The sequence below is a fragment of the Hakea prostrata genome, chromosome 1 (assembly GCF_041222555.1).
Source record: "Hakea prostrata isolate BN-2017 chromosome 1, UWA_Hpros_2, whole genome shotgun sequence".
Classification (NCBI taxonomy): domain Eukaryota; kingdom Viridiplantae; phylum Streptophyta; class Magnoliopsida; order Proteales; family Proteaceae; genus Hakea; species Hakea prostrata.
In genome coordinates, this window is record NC_142600.1 from 41,068,661 (window position 1) to 41,088,141 (window position 19,481).

The window sequence follows — 19,481 nt, forward strand, 5'->3', positions numbered from 1 at the left end:
TGAGCAGCTGCAGAGTTGCAGGTAGAAGAGGAGGCGTAGCGGAGAAAGCTCTTTGACGGCTCTGTTTGTGGGTGGTAGTGGTGGTGCAGAACTGATGCTAGTAGGTTTCATTTCACTTATATTGGCAACAACAACACAGAGAGCCATTCCTAAAATCTGTATACCCATTAAAGCTGCAGACACCATGCTTCCATGCCGTAAATATGAAACTAGTAGCAGTTCCAGTTCTGATAAATGTGCCAGTAAAGTATGTCTGCAATTTATTATTAACTGTTTTCTTAATCATCTAAAATCAAATTAAACCTGCGAAACAGAGCAGTTTATAATAGTAATGATGGATTATGTTAAATGATTTGCAAGGAATGGTTTCTCTGGTTTCACAGGAAGGGTTAAACCAGCTACATATTTTCATCTTTATATTAGCAGCGACTCAACTTATTTACAGTCTTCTCACCGTGGCATTAGGAAAAGCTAAGGTACAGAGTCTCCATAGTTGAAGAACCCAACCACTTTCCCAAGAAGAAACCTGTTTTCATGGGAGAATATTGACTCAGACCATTAACCCAAAATGTTAATCCTCCTTCCTGAGAACAATCAATCTCCTATTTTTCTCCAAACCACGAACAGAGCCGTCTAAGAGCTTTCTCCCCTACGCCTCCTCTTCTACCTGCAACTTTGCAGCTGCTCATGGGGCGAGAGACGGAGGAGAGGGAAGGAAAACATTCCAACTAAAACGGAAAGAAAACTCGGCATCCATATCTAGAACCGGGTCACAAAACGGGTTAATTTTTTTCTGTTAAAATGGGTCAGAAGGTGGGTCAGTTTCACTTAAAATCCTCCTTCTAATCTGCTCCGTTTAATAGGAATAAGCCATGTGTCGATTTGTGGTGCCCCATTGCTGTGCACAGCAGAGAGATGTGCACAGCAGAGGACTTTTTTCCCATGGTTGGTGCTGTTGGAAGACTCCTCCGTTAATCAAGGGTCGTGTTACGTGCACAAATATCTTTAAAATTGAAAGAACACAAACAGTTACTGTCGCTGGTTGGTCGGTTGGTAAAACCAACACCTCTTGACGGAGAGTGGAGAGGTGGTTCGATTCTGCTTTGATTGTATGTTATTAATACCCTCATCCCCCAATATATAAAAAATCTCCTTTTTCCAAAAAAAAAAAAAAAAAAGAAAAAAAATGAGAGAAATTAGGGAAAGAAGTTGTGGTTTTATTAAGAAACTATTGCCTCCCTACTCAATGAGCAGAATTATTGTTGCTAACTTCCTCTCAATCGTAGTCCAACTACTAAAAGAACGGGTTTATTACTAGTTGAAGGCTTATGAGTTATGATTAGAAGGTAGAATGAATGTGGAAGAAAACCAAGAACTCTAAAATCTCGGATCTTGCTTTGGTAGTGCATTTGACTTGGTGGTGCCTAGGGTTGTCAATTTATAGCCCAAACCGTTAAAACTGAACTGCACCGGCCCGTTATAGCCCAAGCCGGCCCGAACTGAACCTTTATGGGCCTTAATTGGGCTGAGGGTTATGGAGCCCGCACCAACCCGAAACCGAACCATAACCCGTTATAACCCGTTTTGTAATTTTACATTAAATAGTATTTGAATCATTGTATTACCATTAGGTAGTTGGTATAGACAATTAAAAAAAATAAGCATGAATTCAAAGATCAAATAGTCATTTTACTACTTAATATCTAGGTTCTTGATTTCTATAGAATGGGTGGTTTTTTTTTTTTAATGGAAATTGACCAATAGCAACTTTGCTTTCCATATAATTTTCACTTTTGTTGTAGGATGCTCAATTGTTTTTTCTTGTTCTTTTTCTTACACACCATAAACCGTTGTTGAACCCGAATCTAAACCTTTAGCTCAAATCGTTAGTTAGCCCGAAGCCAAACCGCACCAAACTGAAGCCGGCCCGAAACCGTTATTTTGCTAATGGGCCGTGTTTGGGCTAGGTGTTTTTTAGCCCGAAACCATTAGGCCCAGTCCAAAACCGCCCCAAACTGCACCGTTGACACCCCTAGTGGTGCCTATGTTGCCCACCCTTGGATGCACGCTACCCAAGTGGTGTTCATCCAACGGTGGGCACCATAAACACCACGATGTCAAATGCACTACTGAAACAAGATCCAAAAATCTCATAGCCCCTTGTCATTATGAAAGATGGATATAATGCAACGTATGTGATTCATAGGGTGAAATAGGGCTGGGTTGTGCCAGGTTTTATCAAATCCAAGCCAAACCTTAAGACCCTTTAGCTAAACTTAGACCCGCCCTAACTCGACCCTAATTCATGGTTAAAATGTCCCAACCCAGGCTCTACCCTGCTGAGTTCAGCCCAGCCCAAGCCACCTTGAAAGACCCTAATCGGGTTGGACTGGGCTAGGTTGGCCTTGATTAACCCTATTGACCTTGATTAATCTTGCATTAGAAAAAATTAATGAAAATGCAACATTTTAGAATTTCAGGGTTTTTGAAACCTTAAAATAAAAAGAAAATTTTAGGGACACCCCAAAATGAATAGTGAAAAGCACAAACACCACAATAATATATCAAATTGACAAAGACACCCCAAAATGTCTCTTAAATTTGTACACCCTATTAGCAAATTCTGTTAAATCATGGTTAGATAATTTGATTATTCCTAAATTGCCTTTAATATCTTGTGACTTTACAGTATTGACCTTGACCTTAATGCCTTGACTATACTTTAAGAAAATTTCCTTGATCTACTATATTTGAAGAAGACTTACTTTATAAGGTTGTTTGAAAAGGTTTTTCCTTAAAGGTTTAATTTTGAAAATATTTACTTTCTTTTTGGGTAGAAAGAACGCGGTAACGCAAGACCCAACAAAAAACAATAGAAAGAAAAAAGGGATAATTACTATAGCCCCCTGTACTTTGATTTTATTACTACTGTATTACTAATCCAACCTTTAACTTTGTCTACAATTACTATTGCCCCCCTACCGTTAAGTTCTCTTAGCTTACTGATGATGTGGCATCTTTATATTTTCTCAAAAACCCCAAAATACCCTTATACTTATCTCTTTACTTATTTACCCTTTTGTCAAGTTACAATAGTACCCTTAATTAATTGTGGAGAAAAGAGTAACTATAATCAGTTTTATTCTCAAAAAAAAAAAAAAAACCACCAAATAAAGAAAGAATGATTGAATAAAACTCAAATAGAAACTGAAGGAGAAGGAAATTCAAATTCAACTCAAATTGGAAACTGAATATCACCTAAAATATTCTCAAAATAAATGAAGTTAAGTGAAGGTGGGAAATGAAATTGGATTTGGATTTTGTTCATTTATTTAATTCAAAATAAATGAATTCAAAATAAATGAAGTTTAGTGAAGGTGGGAAACCAAATCGGGTTTGGATTTTGCCCATTTCTTTAATTCAAAATAAATGAAGTTTAGTGAAGGCGGGAAACCAAATTGGATTTGGAATTTGCCCATTTCTTTAATTCAAAATAAATGAAGTTTAGTGAAGGTGGGAAACCAAATCGGATTTGGTTTTGCCCATTTCATTAATTCAAAATAAATGAAGTTTAGTGAAGGTGGGAAACCAAATCGGATTTGGTTTTGCCCATTTCATTAATTCAAAATAAATGAAGTTTAGGGTAAAATTGACATTTAATTTGGTTTTTATAAATGGGGTAGCATCGTCTTTTGATTTCTTAAGTTTAATGAAGGGCAAATTAGACATTACGTATTCAAACTTAATGGCTACTTAACACCATTTTAAGGAAGGGGGGGCAACAGTAATTTCATAAAGAACAGGGTTTTATTAGTAATAAAATCAAACTACTGGGAGGCAACAGTAATTATCCCAAGAAACAACTAATTTGGCCTAGCCAACATATCCACTTGAAGAAGTTCTTCTAATTTTGGAGTTGGCTTTTGTAGGATTTTCAGGATTTCCATTTCATCACAGAACATCCTTGAACACCAATCGGCTACTTGGTTTCCTTCCCGTGGGTGAAACGGACTTGTTCATTTGATATGAATTTTTGACGGATGTCATTAATAATGTTCCCAAACTTTCCTTGGATCTTCGAGTAAGGATGAAGAAGCAGGATAGCCTGCGGGAGTTGGATTCCATTTCAATAGGCCATGCCCCCATATTGAGTGAAATGTCCAATACTTCCTTCAATACCAAAAGTTCAGCTTCTAGAACTTCCTTACGTCGCACATTTTTTTGTGAATCCGCCTTGGAAAGCTCCATTATGGTCTCTAATAACTCCTCTCACTTGAGCAATTTGACTTTGTTTGATAATGGAGGTGTCAGTATTGCATTTAAACCAACCCTTTGGTGGTTTAGGCCAATTACGCTTCTTTGTAATACTTGGTGGTTTCTGCACTTTCGCATTGCAGGATTCCTAAGCTTCCTTTACTGTGGTGAAGTAATCCTCAATTATTAACTTCCCATTTCTAGGTCGGACATAATTGATATTATGCACATCTTTTTTCCTCCAGTTCCACACAAAATAAATCGCACAGATGAATTTCTCTAGCCATCCTGAAAACCATTTAGAAGCTTCTCCACAAATGTTAAGTTCATACCAAGAGGTTCGATCACAAGTATAAAATGAATTTGGACGAGTCGGGTGGACTAGCTGATTCCATATACCCGTAGCAAAACCACATTGTTGGAAGACATGCATATTTTCTTCCACCCCAACATTACAAAAATTCCATCAATTTTCATCCTGGAGTTTCAAATTTTTTTTGCAAGCATTCGTTAAGAGGCGATCTTTGCTTGTAAACTAGGCAAACAAACACAATCTACTCGGTAGTTTTAGTTTCCACACGCCGTCCTAGAAGGCTGCTGTGTACGAATTAGGAGCTGACATTATTAGTTTATTTGAAATAGCTTCATAAGCTATGCGAACAGTGAATCGCCCATCTAGAGAATGCTTCCATATAAACCTGCCACTACCATTATCTTCTAAAGGGGGATCGCATGCTTTAATTTGTTGACAGATATTATCAAGGCAAAAAATTAGTAAATTTGTCATTCCACAACCTCTCACTAGTTTGTACATAAGACTGTATATTCTCTTCTAACCAATCAACATGAATAGGTTTTAAGCCATATCTACAAGAGCATGCTTAGTTCTTGTCCAATTGTCCCTCCAGAAAAGAATAGACTTACCGTTCCTACCTACCGCTTCACAATGTTTCTTGACGGTTACAACTTCTTTTGTTATTGCTTTCCAGAGTGGAGAGTCGGTCAATGAACTGTTTAATGGGTTGCTCCTCTTTGTAAAGCCATATTTCTCCCTTAAAATTGTTGCCCACATAGTATCTTGATGGAGAATCCCTCATGTTAGCTTCATGATGAAGCCTTGTTTATAATAGCTAAATTTTTGAAGTTTAAACTTCCATTTCCCTTGGCATTGTACAAACTTCCCCAATTAACTAGATGAGTTCTTTTTTGGTGTTTAGTATCTCCCCAAACAAATGCTCTAGTGGCCTTTTCCACCTCCTGCAGAATTCCTTTTTGGATAGGATTTGATTGCATCGTGTAGTACGAGATTGTTTTGATTACTGATTTAGCTAATACAAGTCGACACACAAGAGATAAAGAATTTGCTTTCCAGGAAGATAGCCTCTCCTTCACTTTGTTGACAATATAATTGTAGTTGGCTTTCTTGGTTCTTCCATTCCAAATAGGGACTCTCAAATAGCAACTTATATCGTCAGTTGTAGAAAATCCACTGACATATATTATTTCCCTAGCTTTTTGTCTATCCACATTTTTTGAGAAGTATATTTGTGTTTTCGCCACACTAACCTTGCTTTTTAAAGCATTGCATAATTTATTCAAACACTAAAGGACTGTTGAAATTTGATCTTTAGAAGCTTTGGAAAACAAGACGACGTCGTTTGCAAACATTAGGTGGGAGATCCTAGTTCCTCCCTTTCTGATCTTAACTGGTTTTTCCTTCTGCAACAACATCTTGAATAATATGAGTCAATCTTTCTATGCATAGAACAAACAGGTAGGGAGAGAGGGGTCCCGTTGTCAAATTCCTCTAGAGGGCTGGAAATACTCTGTCAATTCACTATTCCAAAGAACATGAGCTTAGAAGTTGTGACATAGTTCATAATGACATTAATCAAACTTTTAGGAATTCTTGCTAGAGAAAGTGAGTTAGCAATAAAATTCTACTAGATTTTGTTATATGTTTTTCTAGATCAATTTTTATAGCCATATATTGGATTCTTCTGTCCTTTTATTCATATCATAAAAGATTTCCTGCACTACAATAGTGTTATCCTAGATGTGACGTCCAGGAACAAAGCTGGCTTGATTAGGGGCAATAAGACTAGGCATAGAATCCTTAAGTCTGTTAGTGATCACTTTAGTAATAATTTTAAAACTCACATTGCAGAGAGATGGACCGAAATTGGGCGATTCTCTCAAGATTGTTAACTTTGGGTATTAGAGCCAACATAGTTTCGTTTACCTTATATCCATATCATCTGCAAAGGCTTCCCGTACAATCTGATGTACAAATTCTCCAATGGTTGTCCATGTTGTTTGGTAAAATGCTATTTGAATACCATCTCGTCTAGGAGCTTTCCACGGTCCCATTTGTTTCACAACTTTGAAGGTTTCTTCTTTTGACACATCAAAGTTTAAAATTGATAGCCAATTCTGGTCTAGAGCAGGAAATCATGCTAGAGCAGGAAATCCATGATTCAAATTAATGGGACTCGGCTCATGATGTTTCCCATTTAATAAATTCTTATAATAGTTTATTATATGCACTTTGAGATTGGTCTCTTCTTGGATCCGCTCACCTCTATCATCTATTAAAGCATTCACTCTATTCCTTGTTATGGTAGAGGTATGAAAAAATCTTGCGTTTCTATCTCCTTTAAAAAACCAGTTTTTTTGAGATTTTTGGGACTAGAGAATCTCTTAGGGCCTGTTTGGTTACATGAATCCAGAGATTTCAAATCTCTAGATTCATGAATCTGAGAATTATACCCGTTTGGTTGTAAAAATCTCTAGATTCATGAAATCTAGAGATTCACCTTTTTACACTAAAACGTGAATCTGTAGATTTATGGGTAAGGGGTGAAATCCAAAGATTTCAAAAAAGCTATACATTTGCACATTCTTACAAAAATCATGTCGATCAAATAATTTTTTACGATGAATTCACAGATTTCATTTCACAACCAAACATCTAATTTTATAAATTATAACTCCATAGATTTGAAATCTACAGATTTGAAATCTCTAAATATTTTAAATCTCCAGACTCATGTAACCAAACAGGCCCTTATATACTTAGAACTTTTTCCAAATACAACCTCAAATTTTTTTTCAAGATCAATTAGAAAGGGATTTAGAGGGCCATCATCTAGTTTTTTTTTGAATCCCTCCTAGTTTAGCATTCGACTTATTTTTTTCATTCTCTAATCTTCCAAAAGTATTTCTATTCCAGTCTTGTAATTTTTCTTGCATGTGGGACAGAGTTGCAGGAAGATTAATAGTTCTTTGCTAGCCTTCTTTAACAATATTGTCAAATCACTCATGAGTAAGCCACATGATTTGCATACGGAAAGGTCTTCTGCGGGGTTCCTCTTGGAAGGATAGAAGTCGACCAAAAGAGGGTGGTGATTAGATTTTATTCTAGGGAGAACTTTGACCACAACGTTAGAAAATAATAACCTCTAGGAGTCCGTACTTAAACTCCAATCTAATTTTCTGTAAGTGTGTTTCAAGCCCCTCCATTTTGGCCCCCTCTAGGTAAATGTAGGTCTAAACGATCCAGACCTATCAAGTTGTAGTGATTTAAATTTTCCTTGAACTTTTTGCATTTTCTTTTCGATACCGACGCTCCCCCTTTTACTTCGGATGAGTTTAGATCATCATTTAAGTCTCCTATAACCAAGCAAGGCTGGTTTGAGATGCTTATAATTGTATGGAGATCATCCCAACCTTTCTGCCTCAATGTATCCGATGGATTTGCATACATTGCTACCATATTCCATATAAAATTACCCATTCGATCTTGAACTTCCATAAACAAATATTGATCATAAGTCTGAATCAGTGATACGAGTCAAATTCCCTCAAACATGCCCACAACGTCACTTCTAAAGTTACCTTCTCCACAAAGCTTTTTAATCACATCCTCGTCTTTTACCATTTATACAGGTCTCCAAAATAATAATTCCATTAGGATTGTATTCTTGTCTGTAAAATTTGAGCGTTGAAGTAAATGCTTTACTTTCTGCCCCTCTACAATTCCACACTAAAATCTTCATAATTAATAGATCGAAGGTTGGACATTCTCTTGCATAAACTCATTGTCCTCAAGGGGATGGATCGATTATTCATTTGTGATTAGTTTTTCCACATGTGCCCCATTTGCAGGGTTGATATCTGATGGTTTACCCACCTCTGTTCTCAATGCCAATTGATCGACGTCCATCTGGTTCTCTATACTAATAGTAGTAATATTTCCCAATATGCGGTTTTGATATTGATTTTTTCTTTCTTCCATTATTGCCCATAAAATTCTGCATGCATTCAACCCCTACATTATTTTTCACTTTACCTATCGTGGCGTGTGCTCGTTGAATCTCTACTGGCAACGTGTAACTTCTGCAAGCATCAGTTATTGGATTTGTTGCTTTTAGACATGGACCGATATTGTTAATTGATAATTGTGTCGGAATTTCATCCTGTTTATCAATGTTGGAGTTCTTTTCCTATTGAAACTTTGTTGAATTTGTCTAACTTGACCAGTTTCTGGAACCATTGTAGGATTTGAATCCTATTGAGACTCTATCGGCACCTCATTAGTTTCCTTCGACATGAGCGCTGCGAACCTAGAGCCTGGAACTTGTACGATAGTTCTGTTTCCCAGTTGTTCCCTATTCTGGTTTTGCCTTCTCTGATCTTCGTTTCCTTCTTTGGCCATTCCTTCGGTAGTTTTCTTGTTATCTTTCTTGTATCTAGTTTTTTGGGCATGCATCCATGGGCCATATGTGGCATCAAGGGGATGTTCTTCAATCTCCTTTTCCTTTCTCTTCAAGTTCATAGCTTCTCCTCTCGAAGGAATAATTGCATGTAGCTCAATTTCTGTAGGAGGTATAGCTGTGCATTATTCTTGGGAATGCCCAAATTTACCACATGTGTAGCATAAAAGATGTAATGACTCATATAAGCTTTGATGAACTCGACCGTTAACTTAGAGAGTAGAGGTTTAGTAAGGTCCACTTCTACACATCTCCTAGCATCTTTACCTCTTAAGGCCTGCGTTGTTGTTGTATCAATTTTGATAATTTTTTCCACCCTATTCCCCAGCCTACATAGGAATAGATGGTCAAAATATTCTATTGAAACACCTAGAAATCAAACCCAAACAATTAATCGTTTCAATACTTCTTCTTTCGGGATGAAATTAGGCTCCCATCTTCGGACCGATAGATAATGATCAGATATAATCCAAGGTCCATTGGTAAGTAATGTAGTACTGTATTTGATTGATCAAAACAGTAGCCAAATAGGACCTTTCACAGGGAATAATGTTCAGATTTGATAGACTTAAGATGAAACAAAAGTTAGATGTGAAAGAGGGCTGAAACTAGATTGGTTTTATAAGGATAATAACATAACAAAACGGGCTAAATAGATCTTCAAAACAGGGGTAGAACTATGATGAAGAAATTGAAAGGACAATATGAGGGAATTGAAAATAATAATATAACACCCGGGCTTCACACTGCAAGGTGGGTCGATTGGATCGAACACCAGCCTACCTTGATCAAACACAAGGAGTCTCCATAGAAAGGAATGCTAACAAAGCAATTTGATTTCAATAGATGAGTTGTGTCTTCCCCTCTTACATAAGTCTCTTTATATAGCATTCTAAAGAGACATAAACATTATGGTAACATCTAACCACTAGCTATCACCACCTACCTAATAATAACTCAACTACTACCTAACTCTTGACAAAGAAAAACTCCTTTGACAATAAGTCCTTTTATTTTCAAAGCACAGCCCCTTTTATTGACTTTTCAAAAACTAGACTTGGGCTTAGGTCTAGACTATGAAGTATAACATATGTGGGCTAACTTTAACCCACTAAAACAGTCTTAGCCCATGAAAGCCATGGGCTGATTCAGGTGATAGCTTTAGACCTTTGATGGGCCTGACCTAATGGGCTTCTTCTTTCTTAAATATGTCTTCAATTCTGCATCAGTAAGGACCTTTAGGTAGTCCTCTTGCTACCCAAATTTTGCAATATAGAATGCATTGCCAATATCAATAAGATCTAGGGCTCCACAAGGCTTCCACAAGGTATTCAGTCTACCAGAAAGGGTTTTGAAACTTACTGTCTTTCCTTCAAGCTTAATTATCAATGACTGTCTCCAATGTTTTCACATTCTTTCTTTCTTTGCCTTTGAAAGCTTGATAGTTGGGCAGAATCTCTCGTCACCTAAACCTTCCTCTTTGCCTTCGTTGGCCTCCAAGTCCCATTCAGATTGCACCAACTAGAAATCCATTCTGATCGATCCGTCCAGTTTCCTCCATAGTTTCATCTCTGTCTCCTGCAGTTTGAAAGCCAGCCAACAATGCAACATAGGTTCTGGTTGGTGGGGATTCCTGCGGTTCCCATCACCAGCCCGCCATTTCATCTTCTTGTTGCTCCGGTGAATCTGATTGAGTTCTTCCACCCACTCCCCAACAACGTCCTTCCCTCCTCACGGCAACATCGTTCCCTTAGCTTGAAAATATTTACTTACTACGTGTTTTAATGCTTTTCGTTCCCTCTTAATAATAATTTTGACCTTAATTACCCAAAATATCATTTTAACGTTTTCTTCTCAATAATTTACTCCTAAAATTTAGTAACCACTACACAATAAACTCAAGACATAAAGGGCAATTTAGGAATTAGGAGATTATCTAATCATAACTTAATGGAATTTGCTAACAGAATGTACCATTGTGCAAATTTAAGAGACATTTTGGGGTGTCTTTGCCAGTTTGATATATTCTTGGGGTATTTGTGCTTTTTGCTATTTTTTCTAGGGTGTCCCTGAAACTTTTCCTAAAATAAAAGGTAAAATCCAAATGTTCACCAACCCAAATAACTGAAATCAATAGACCAATATATGTTCTAAATACCTCCTTATAAGAGGAATTACATGTACTAATCATATTCAAAATAATTTTGAACATCTATGGTTCATGCACAATTTTTAAAACCTAACCAAAATATTGAAGATAAAAGTTCAAGATGCATTAACTGCCTCAATATAAATCATTTATTAGGTCAAGGTTAAAGTAGGGCAAAAGCCTCAACCCTAACCCATCCTTGGGGTTGAAAAAAGCAACCCAAACTCAGTTCAGACTAAAGATGGGTTAAGGTGAGTTCGAACTGTAAAGGCCAACTTTTTTTTTTTTTTTTTTGGGGGGGGGGGGGAAGGGGGTTGAAGTCAAGGTCAAATTTTCACCATTAACTGCAAGGCAGATTTGTAAGCTTAGATGCCATGGTGATTAAGTCCTATAATAATCCATGTTTGACGGCCTCACAAGAGTGGAGTAGACCCAAAATAACATCTAGTTGGACCTGTCTTGAACTTGGAAGGAATTTATGTTGGTCATACGATTACAGTTAGCATGTCAACACTTTTATGTTTTGGGCCCTAAATGATTACGTGATGCATTCCTTTATGCAAGGAGCGCATGTATACCTGTCACCCCTCTTTAGGTCAAGGTGATCAAGTACTGGTAAGATGGCAGCAGCCTCTTTATATGCACAGAAGAGTATTGTGCTAAGAATTTTGGTTTCACCAAGAGAGAGATGATTCCAGTTAGTACATGGTTCGGTTGCGCTTAGCACACCTACATCCACAAGATGAATGATATATTCTTCACAGTATTTTTGCACCCACACAATCATGCTTTTTATAGGAGGTGATTTAATTTATTGAGGATTTACTTTGCAAGGAAACAATTCAAATTGTGTGTTTGCCTTACAAAGAAATGTTTTAAATTGTGACCTTGTCTCATAAGGAAGTAATTCGAATTGCTTCATTGCCTCACAAGGAAGTAATTTGAATTGGAATTGAGTGCAATAACATCTCTTTGATGGGTTCCCCCCACCCCCTCCAGTCATTGGGCTTCAATTTGAATTGAAATTGAGTGCAATAACAGCTCTTTGATTTGTTTGCTTTCCTTCTTTTGGTCTTCATGATTTGAATCTCTTACACACTCCTTCAAACTCGAGGGAGGTGGAGAGACCTTGAGGTTGCCAATAGTGGATAGCATACTTCGAGATCCCCTTTGGCAACTTTATCCCTGTTAAAGTAGCAATCAATTTCAACATGTTTCGTTCTGGTGCGAAATTCCAAATTTATTGTTAAATAGGTTGCCCCCACATTGTTGTACTATAGAATTGGGGCGGTTGGCAAAAAGACCTGGAGCTCTTGTGGAAGAGATTGTAACCAAGAGTTTGGCAGCAGCATAAACAAGGTGCAGTATTCAAATTCAATACTGGATCGGACCACGATGACCTGCTTTTTAGAACTCCAGGAGATCATATTTTGGCCCAAAAAAATAGTGTACCCGCCAATTAATTCAGGATCACCATGGCATCCAACCTAGTCCACATCGGAGAAGGCAGAGAGAAGCATTTTCAAATGGGCGTGGAATGTGATTGCATTAGAGAAGGTGCCTCTCAAATATCGAAGAATTCATTTGACTAAGTTCTGATGGTCCTATATTGGCCAATGCATGAACTGACTGACACTCATTATTCATTGGGAATTGAATGTCTGGCCTTGTGAGAGGAGCATATTGTAGGGACCCAATAATGCTTTGATAGTGAGTGGGCTCAGACGTAAGTTCACCTTTAAATTTGTGTAACTGGGCTGAAGTAGAGAGATGAGAAGACACTAGTTTGCATTCGGCCATGTTGGCCTTGGTTAGAAATCAATGATGTATTACCTCTTGTTCAAGTGTAGTCTCCCATCAAATAGTAACAGACATTCAAAGAAAATCATGCAGAGGACCAAAATCTTCCACAGAAAATATAGAACCAAGTCATAGTAGAAGCTGTGATGGAAGATGTTCCCCACTTCATGTTAGGATGATATCATTCACATAGATCAGAATATAAACAATGCCTTGTTCACCATTGAAGATGAATAAAGATGTGTCAATCTTGGAACTCTGGAAACCTTGTTCAAGTAAAAAGGACTAAGCCATTCAAACAAGGCCTGCAACACTTGTTAAAGCCCATAGAGAGATCTTTGCAATTTAAAGACATGATTTGGTTGGAGAGGATAAAAAAACCCTGGGGGCTGTCATATAAACCGTTTCATTGAGAAAGCCATGTAGAAAGGTATTTTGAGTATCCGACTGTCGAATGAGCCAAGAATTAGAAGTGGCTATGGATAGTACTAGTCGAATGGTGGTGGGTTTAAAGACAGGACTGAATGTGTCATTATAATTGAGGCCGCCTTCTTGAGGGAAACCTTTAGCAACTAAGTGAACTTTGTATCTGCATATGGTACCATCTTCTTTATGTTGGATTCAAAAAAACCCATTTGCCCCTGATAATATTCTCTGTTTCAATGGAACTATTACCCATGCTATCCAACCATCCAGAGGAATTCTACAGGGGGATCCCCTGTCAGGCCCTTTTCATTTTATATTCACAGGGTCTGAGTTCAATCTTGAAGAAGCACCTATCCCGAATCAAGGGCATCAGTGTAAATGGTAGAGCACGCCATATTTCCTGTTAAGTTGTTATTTGTTGATTACATGTTATCGTTTTCAGAATTAAAGTTGACAGCAACTTACAACCTAGAGGAGGTGCTAGACCCATATTGCAGAAGCAGTGGCCAGGTTATTAACTTCAACAAGTCTAGCATGGTGTCTAGCCCCAATATACAAACCAAATCCAAGCGTTGGTGTTCCAGAATTTTGAAAGTCTCTTGCAAGAAAGACCTCACCAAATACCTTGGGTTACCGCCAGAGATAGGGATTTCAAAGGCCGATACATTTTCATATTTGAAGGACAGGGTTTTAGCAAAGCTGGAGAGTTGGAAAGTCAAATTGCTGTCACACATAGGGAAAGAAATACTTCTGGAATCAGTGGCCTTAGCCCTTGCCCAATTTGTAGGTGCAAATTTCAAAATACCTGAAACTATTCATGGAGGGATGAGAAAATTTCAGCAAAATATTATTGGGGTGAAACAGGTGGGGGGGAATCCAAGATACATTGGATCTCATGAGACAAACTATGTATGTCAAAAGACAGCATAGGTTTGGGGTTTAAGGACTAGCTAGACGGAACCTAGCATTACTAACTAAGGTGGCATATCGGCTTTGGGAAGAAAGGGATGTATTATGGAAAAACTTATGAAAGCCATTTACTTCCCCAATAATTCCTTTTTAGAAGCAACAATAGGGCAACAACCTTCTTTGGCATAGTCTAGTATTGTTGAAGGAAAGAAATTCTTGAGGCCAACATCATATGGAGAATAGGAAAAGGAGAACAAACTAGAAGGATACCCACCTTACCAGGTTATAAAGTCCAATATCCAATACCCAAATGGGTATGAGCTAGATATGTCTCAGATCTAATTGATGAAATGAACAGAACATGGAAAGAGGAAGAGTTGCTGCATTTCTTCCACCCAACAGATGCTTTGTCAATTAGGGAGATGCACCTAAGCCTATTCCCACAAGTAGATAGACAAGAATGGGGGGCTTCGCACACTGGGAATTCATAGTCTAATCGACTTGTCAGGCCATTACAAATGCCAAATAGAGAGAAGAAGGCCAAGCAAGCATTACTTTAACAACTCTGAGCTAGAGGAGAATTGAAATCCAAAATTTGGAGAACACATACCAGTCCAAAAATCAAATTTGTTTGGAGGGCCTGTGCAAACATTTTACATATAGGAAAGGGATTAATGAAGAGGAAGGTGCCTCTGAGTCCATGCCTGTCACAGAGGCTGTGAATCAGTGGAAGCCATGTACTGTTTGGATGCAACTTCGCCTAACTAGGGTGGTTTTCTAGCAATGTAAACCACATTCCCCCATCATCCACTTAGCCAGAATTGAAGATTGGCTTGACAAAAGATAAACGACATGGTAGGAACAAGAGGCCAGGAGTTTAACAACTTGTGCTTCTTCACATGCTAGTTTATTTGGATTGCTAGTATATTCAGAAAGCAATAATGAAGCCTAGTTCTTTTTTGGTCAAAATGGATGGAGCCCAGTTCAAGTGGCAAGGAAAGCAAAGGAAGCCCATCAGGAGTACTGGCACATTATGGAGTCCATGAAAAGTCAGCCTACTTCTACAGGACAAGCCCTTGTCCCAATACCAGAATCGAGCACATCAAATTTAAACCAATGGGTTCCGCCAAATATGGGCTGATAAAAAGCAAACTGTGACAATTTAGTTGATACAAAGAAGGGCAAAATGGGTTTGGGCCTTATTATTCAGGATCTTAGAAGCAAAGCTATCATTGCTGCCTCTGAACCAGAGTCATTCAATTATATCCTTAATGGCGAGGCTATCTCAATTAATTCTGCAATTCTTGGATTGAAAATTTGAGGGTGGAATTGGATTGGATTGGAACGAAGCAATTCTTCTGTTTCAAACCAAGCCTGGAAGCCCAATACCCCAGGACATGGAGTCCATAATCATAAATATTAGACATATGAAGCATATTTTATAAATTGCGAGTTTCCTTAAGTTCCTAGGTAGATCAATACTGTAGCTCAGCTTGGAAGTCTCACTCCATTGCGAGCGCGACTGTTTAGTCAAATTCCACTCCTTGACTTGTGGGTTCATGTTCACCCCAGTCCCCAATCCATGATTTTGCCAAAATTTTCCACCAAGTAAAATCCTTTAAAATGACTAAACTATGCTCCTTTCCTTCCATCGTGTTGTTCCATTTTTCTCTCCCTTTTTTCCTACTCTTCCATTTTTTCTTCCATTTCATCTTCCACAATCTTTGAGGGGTGGGGGGGATCCACTATCTGAGTTCTCTAACCCTGTCAATAGGACTGTAGTACTTCCTAACGAAATACGAATTGAAATGTTTTATTCTTCAGTATATTATTCAGAACTTTACAATCAATATATACACAGCTGCTATTTATGACATAGGAAAAAAGCTATACAGCTGCCATCTACAGAATAGGAAGATATCCTATACAGCTACTATCTACAGAATAGGAAAAAATATCCTACCTAGAAGATTAGAATAAATGAGAAATCTACCTAGAATAGAAGATTACAATAAATGAGAAATCTACCTAGAATAGAAGATTACAATCAATGAGAAATCTACCTAGAATAGAAGATTAATAAGAAAAATACCTATAATAGAATATTACAATCTGATCTACTTAGATTAAAGATACTAATAAAATATTATGATATGATTCTAAGATTTTCCACACTTCCCATGGTCAAAATCGCTTCGCTGGAAGCAATTATGCGTTGGATTTCTACAGCATAGGAGATTCTAGTTTCAGGTATGTTGTATTTTGATATGATCCTGCATAAGGGAGATGCCACGGAAGACACCATGGTGGAAGGGAGAGCACATTACGCGTGAGGAAGCTCCAGCCGAACCTGCTCCGCGACATTCATCCAGAGCTGCAAAGCAATCCTCCTGTTTGCAGGATTAGGTTCAATAAGAATGTTCCATCTGTTTGTTTGCTTTTTACCTTCTTCTTTACAAATGCTAGCATGTCATAGAAAGGGGGTGATCTGGGATGTTAGGGTAGCATGGAATCCTAACAGTTTTGTAAGATAACTATGAAAGAGCACTGTGAATATCAGAGAAGGCACAAAAAGAATTATCCCCAACTTATGTTTTCCTCCTCTACAATTCTTCTCCTTCGTCTAATCCCTGTCTTCTTACTTGCTGTCCCCATCCTTCTAAAATTTCTCTTTGAATCAGAAGCAGGTTTGTAATATTTGGTCTGACCTGCCATAGTCGCTCATGGCAGAGAACACTTTACTTAGGCAATTGGACGAAGTGGTGAAACAGCTAGGGGCGAACGCAATTGAGCAAGGAGCGGCGATTGTCTTGCTTAGGGAACCGGTGAACGAGCAAAAGGAGATTCTGTCTTAATTAGTGATCCATCTCATTGCAATGGATGGGTGACTTGCAAAGCACCCCATCTCGTCCCACATTGGAAGCTTCACCACGAGTAAGGGCATCGTTTACAACACCTTTGGCAATGGCTAGCGGAGGCATTCTGATGCGGACCATGAAACTTGACTCCCTAGATTTGATGGAGTTCCCATTGGTTGGGTCTTCAAGGCCAAAGGGTTCTTTGATTAGCATCATTCTCCTGATGATCAACACATAATGGTCTCATCTTTTCACCTGGGTAGACTAGGCTTAGCGTGGTTTCAATGGATGCATAAATCCAAACCATTCACTACCTGGACGACATTCTTTTGAGCTCTAGAAGTTCGTTTTGGACCTTTTGCTTTTTGACGACCCCTAAGTGGTGTTGGCCAAGCTGGTCAGACCTCTACCTTTGCTTAGCATCAGGGGAGATTTGAGGCGCTTGCCAATTGTATATCAAATTTGCCAACCTCTTTCTTGGTAAGTTGTTTCATATCAGGACTGGAGACAGAGATTAGGAATGAAATCAAGGCCTTCCAACCCACTGAGGGTTGGCGCAGTTATAGGAAACCAAATTATAGGAGATGAGACGTCCCCCTCTGCGAGCAATACCCATTTCAACACATCCTCCTCTCTTGCCAACACAAATAGTGAGCCCTATTGCAAGTAATTTGGCTACACCAACCATTCCAATCTAGATGTTCTCCGGTTGAGATGCAATAGAGGAGAGAAAAAGGACTATGCTATAATTGCAATGAAAAATTCACTTGGGGGCATCGCTGCAAGTCATGGCAGTTATTTTTGCTCGAGTATAAGGGAGACGAATTAAAACCACAAGTGAAGGCATTTGGTGCAGAGTTAGAACCCACAAAACCTCTTGATGCTATTCAAGAAGTAACAATAGAACTTTTCTACAATGCGATGATGGGGTTAGTCACATTGACTGCCATGGGCTTCGGTAGAAAGGTTGCGGGAAGGGAGATTCAGGTTCTTGTGGACGGAGGAAGCACACACAACTTTTCTGTAAAGTAGGGTGGTATAGAGTCTCGGTTTGGCAATTGAAGATGCACCACACATGATAGTGCTCGTCGACGACTATAACCGGTTGCAATGTGAGGGGGTTATTTGAACAATGCTGCTAATATGGGGTTACACACTCTCAGTTGATGCATTCGTTCTTTCAATTTTTGGGGCCAACTTGATACTAGGGGTACAGTGGTTGGTTGGGCTAGGACCAGTTCTGTTTGACTACCAAAATATGAGGCTTCAATTTAATGAGGGAACTCGGCGAGTCAAGATAAATGGCAACTTAACTCACTCATCAACTCAGTTGAACTACCATGGGTTAGAGGCCCATACCTATGCAGGCCTATTTAAGATCAAGTTAGAAGAAGAAGAAGGCAATGGCCATTTATAGAAGAGAGCTCAGAACTTCAAAACCTTTTTGAATCCTTTAGCCCAGTTTTCCAAGAATCAAATGTCTACCCCCAAAACGCCAACAAGATCAGCACATCCATCTTCAAGAGGGTTTTGAACCTGTCAATGTGAGGCCTTATAGGCATCCTCATTTCCAAAAAATAGAGATAGAAGGGCAAGTGGCTGAGATGTTGGCAAACGGAACCATTTGAAGTAGCACTAGCCCTTTTTCCTCTCTCGTGTTGCTAGTAAAGAAATGAGATGGCACTTGGCGTTTTTGTGTGGACTACTGAGCCCTCAACGCCATTACCTTTATAGGTCGTTTTCGAATCCCAACCATAGACGAACTATTCGATGAGTTGCATGGAGCCCATTTCTTCTCCAGATTGACTTAAGATTGGGTTATCACCATGGGTGTGGGGAGGAGACATAGGAAGATTGCTTTCAGGACTCATGAAGACCATTGCGAGTTCCTCATAATGCCTTTTGGGCATACCAATGCCAGGTCCATGCTTCAGTCTATGATGATCAACATCTTCAAGCTGTTCCTTTGGAGGTATGTATTGGTCTTTTTTGATGATTTATTGAATATTGATATATAGTGGTACAAAAGCTGAGCACAACCATTTGCATTTAGTTCTAACTACACTTCAGGCCCACCAATGATTTGCTAAAAGGTCCAAATGCATTTTTGAAGAAAGGGAAATTGAGTATCTAAGCCATATAGTATCACCCCAAGGGTTGTCTATTGACCCAAATAAGATCAATTTTGTTTTGAATTGGTCCATACCTAGAAATATTAAGGAGATAAGGGGGTTTCTTGGTCAAACCGGATACTATTGCCGGTTTGCTCTAATCTAGTTGCTCCACTTACTAACCTACTTTGAAAAGGGG

General features: G+C 38.6%; 1 protein-coding gene across 3 annotated transcripts in view; it reads left to right on the forward strand.

The window, feature by feature from the left end:
• Positions 1–19,481, forward strand: part of LOC149028966 (TMV resistance protein N-like) — a 30,148-nt gene that overhangs the window by 1,033 nt on the left and 9,634 nt on the right. The gene's annotated exons all lie outside the window — the stretch shown is intronic.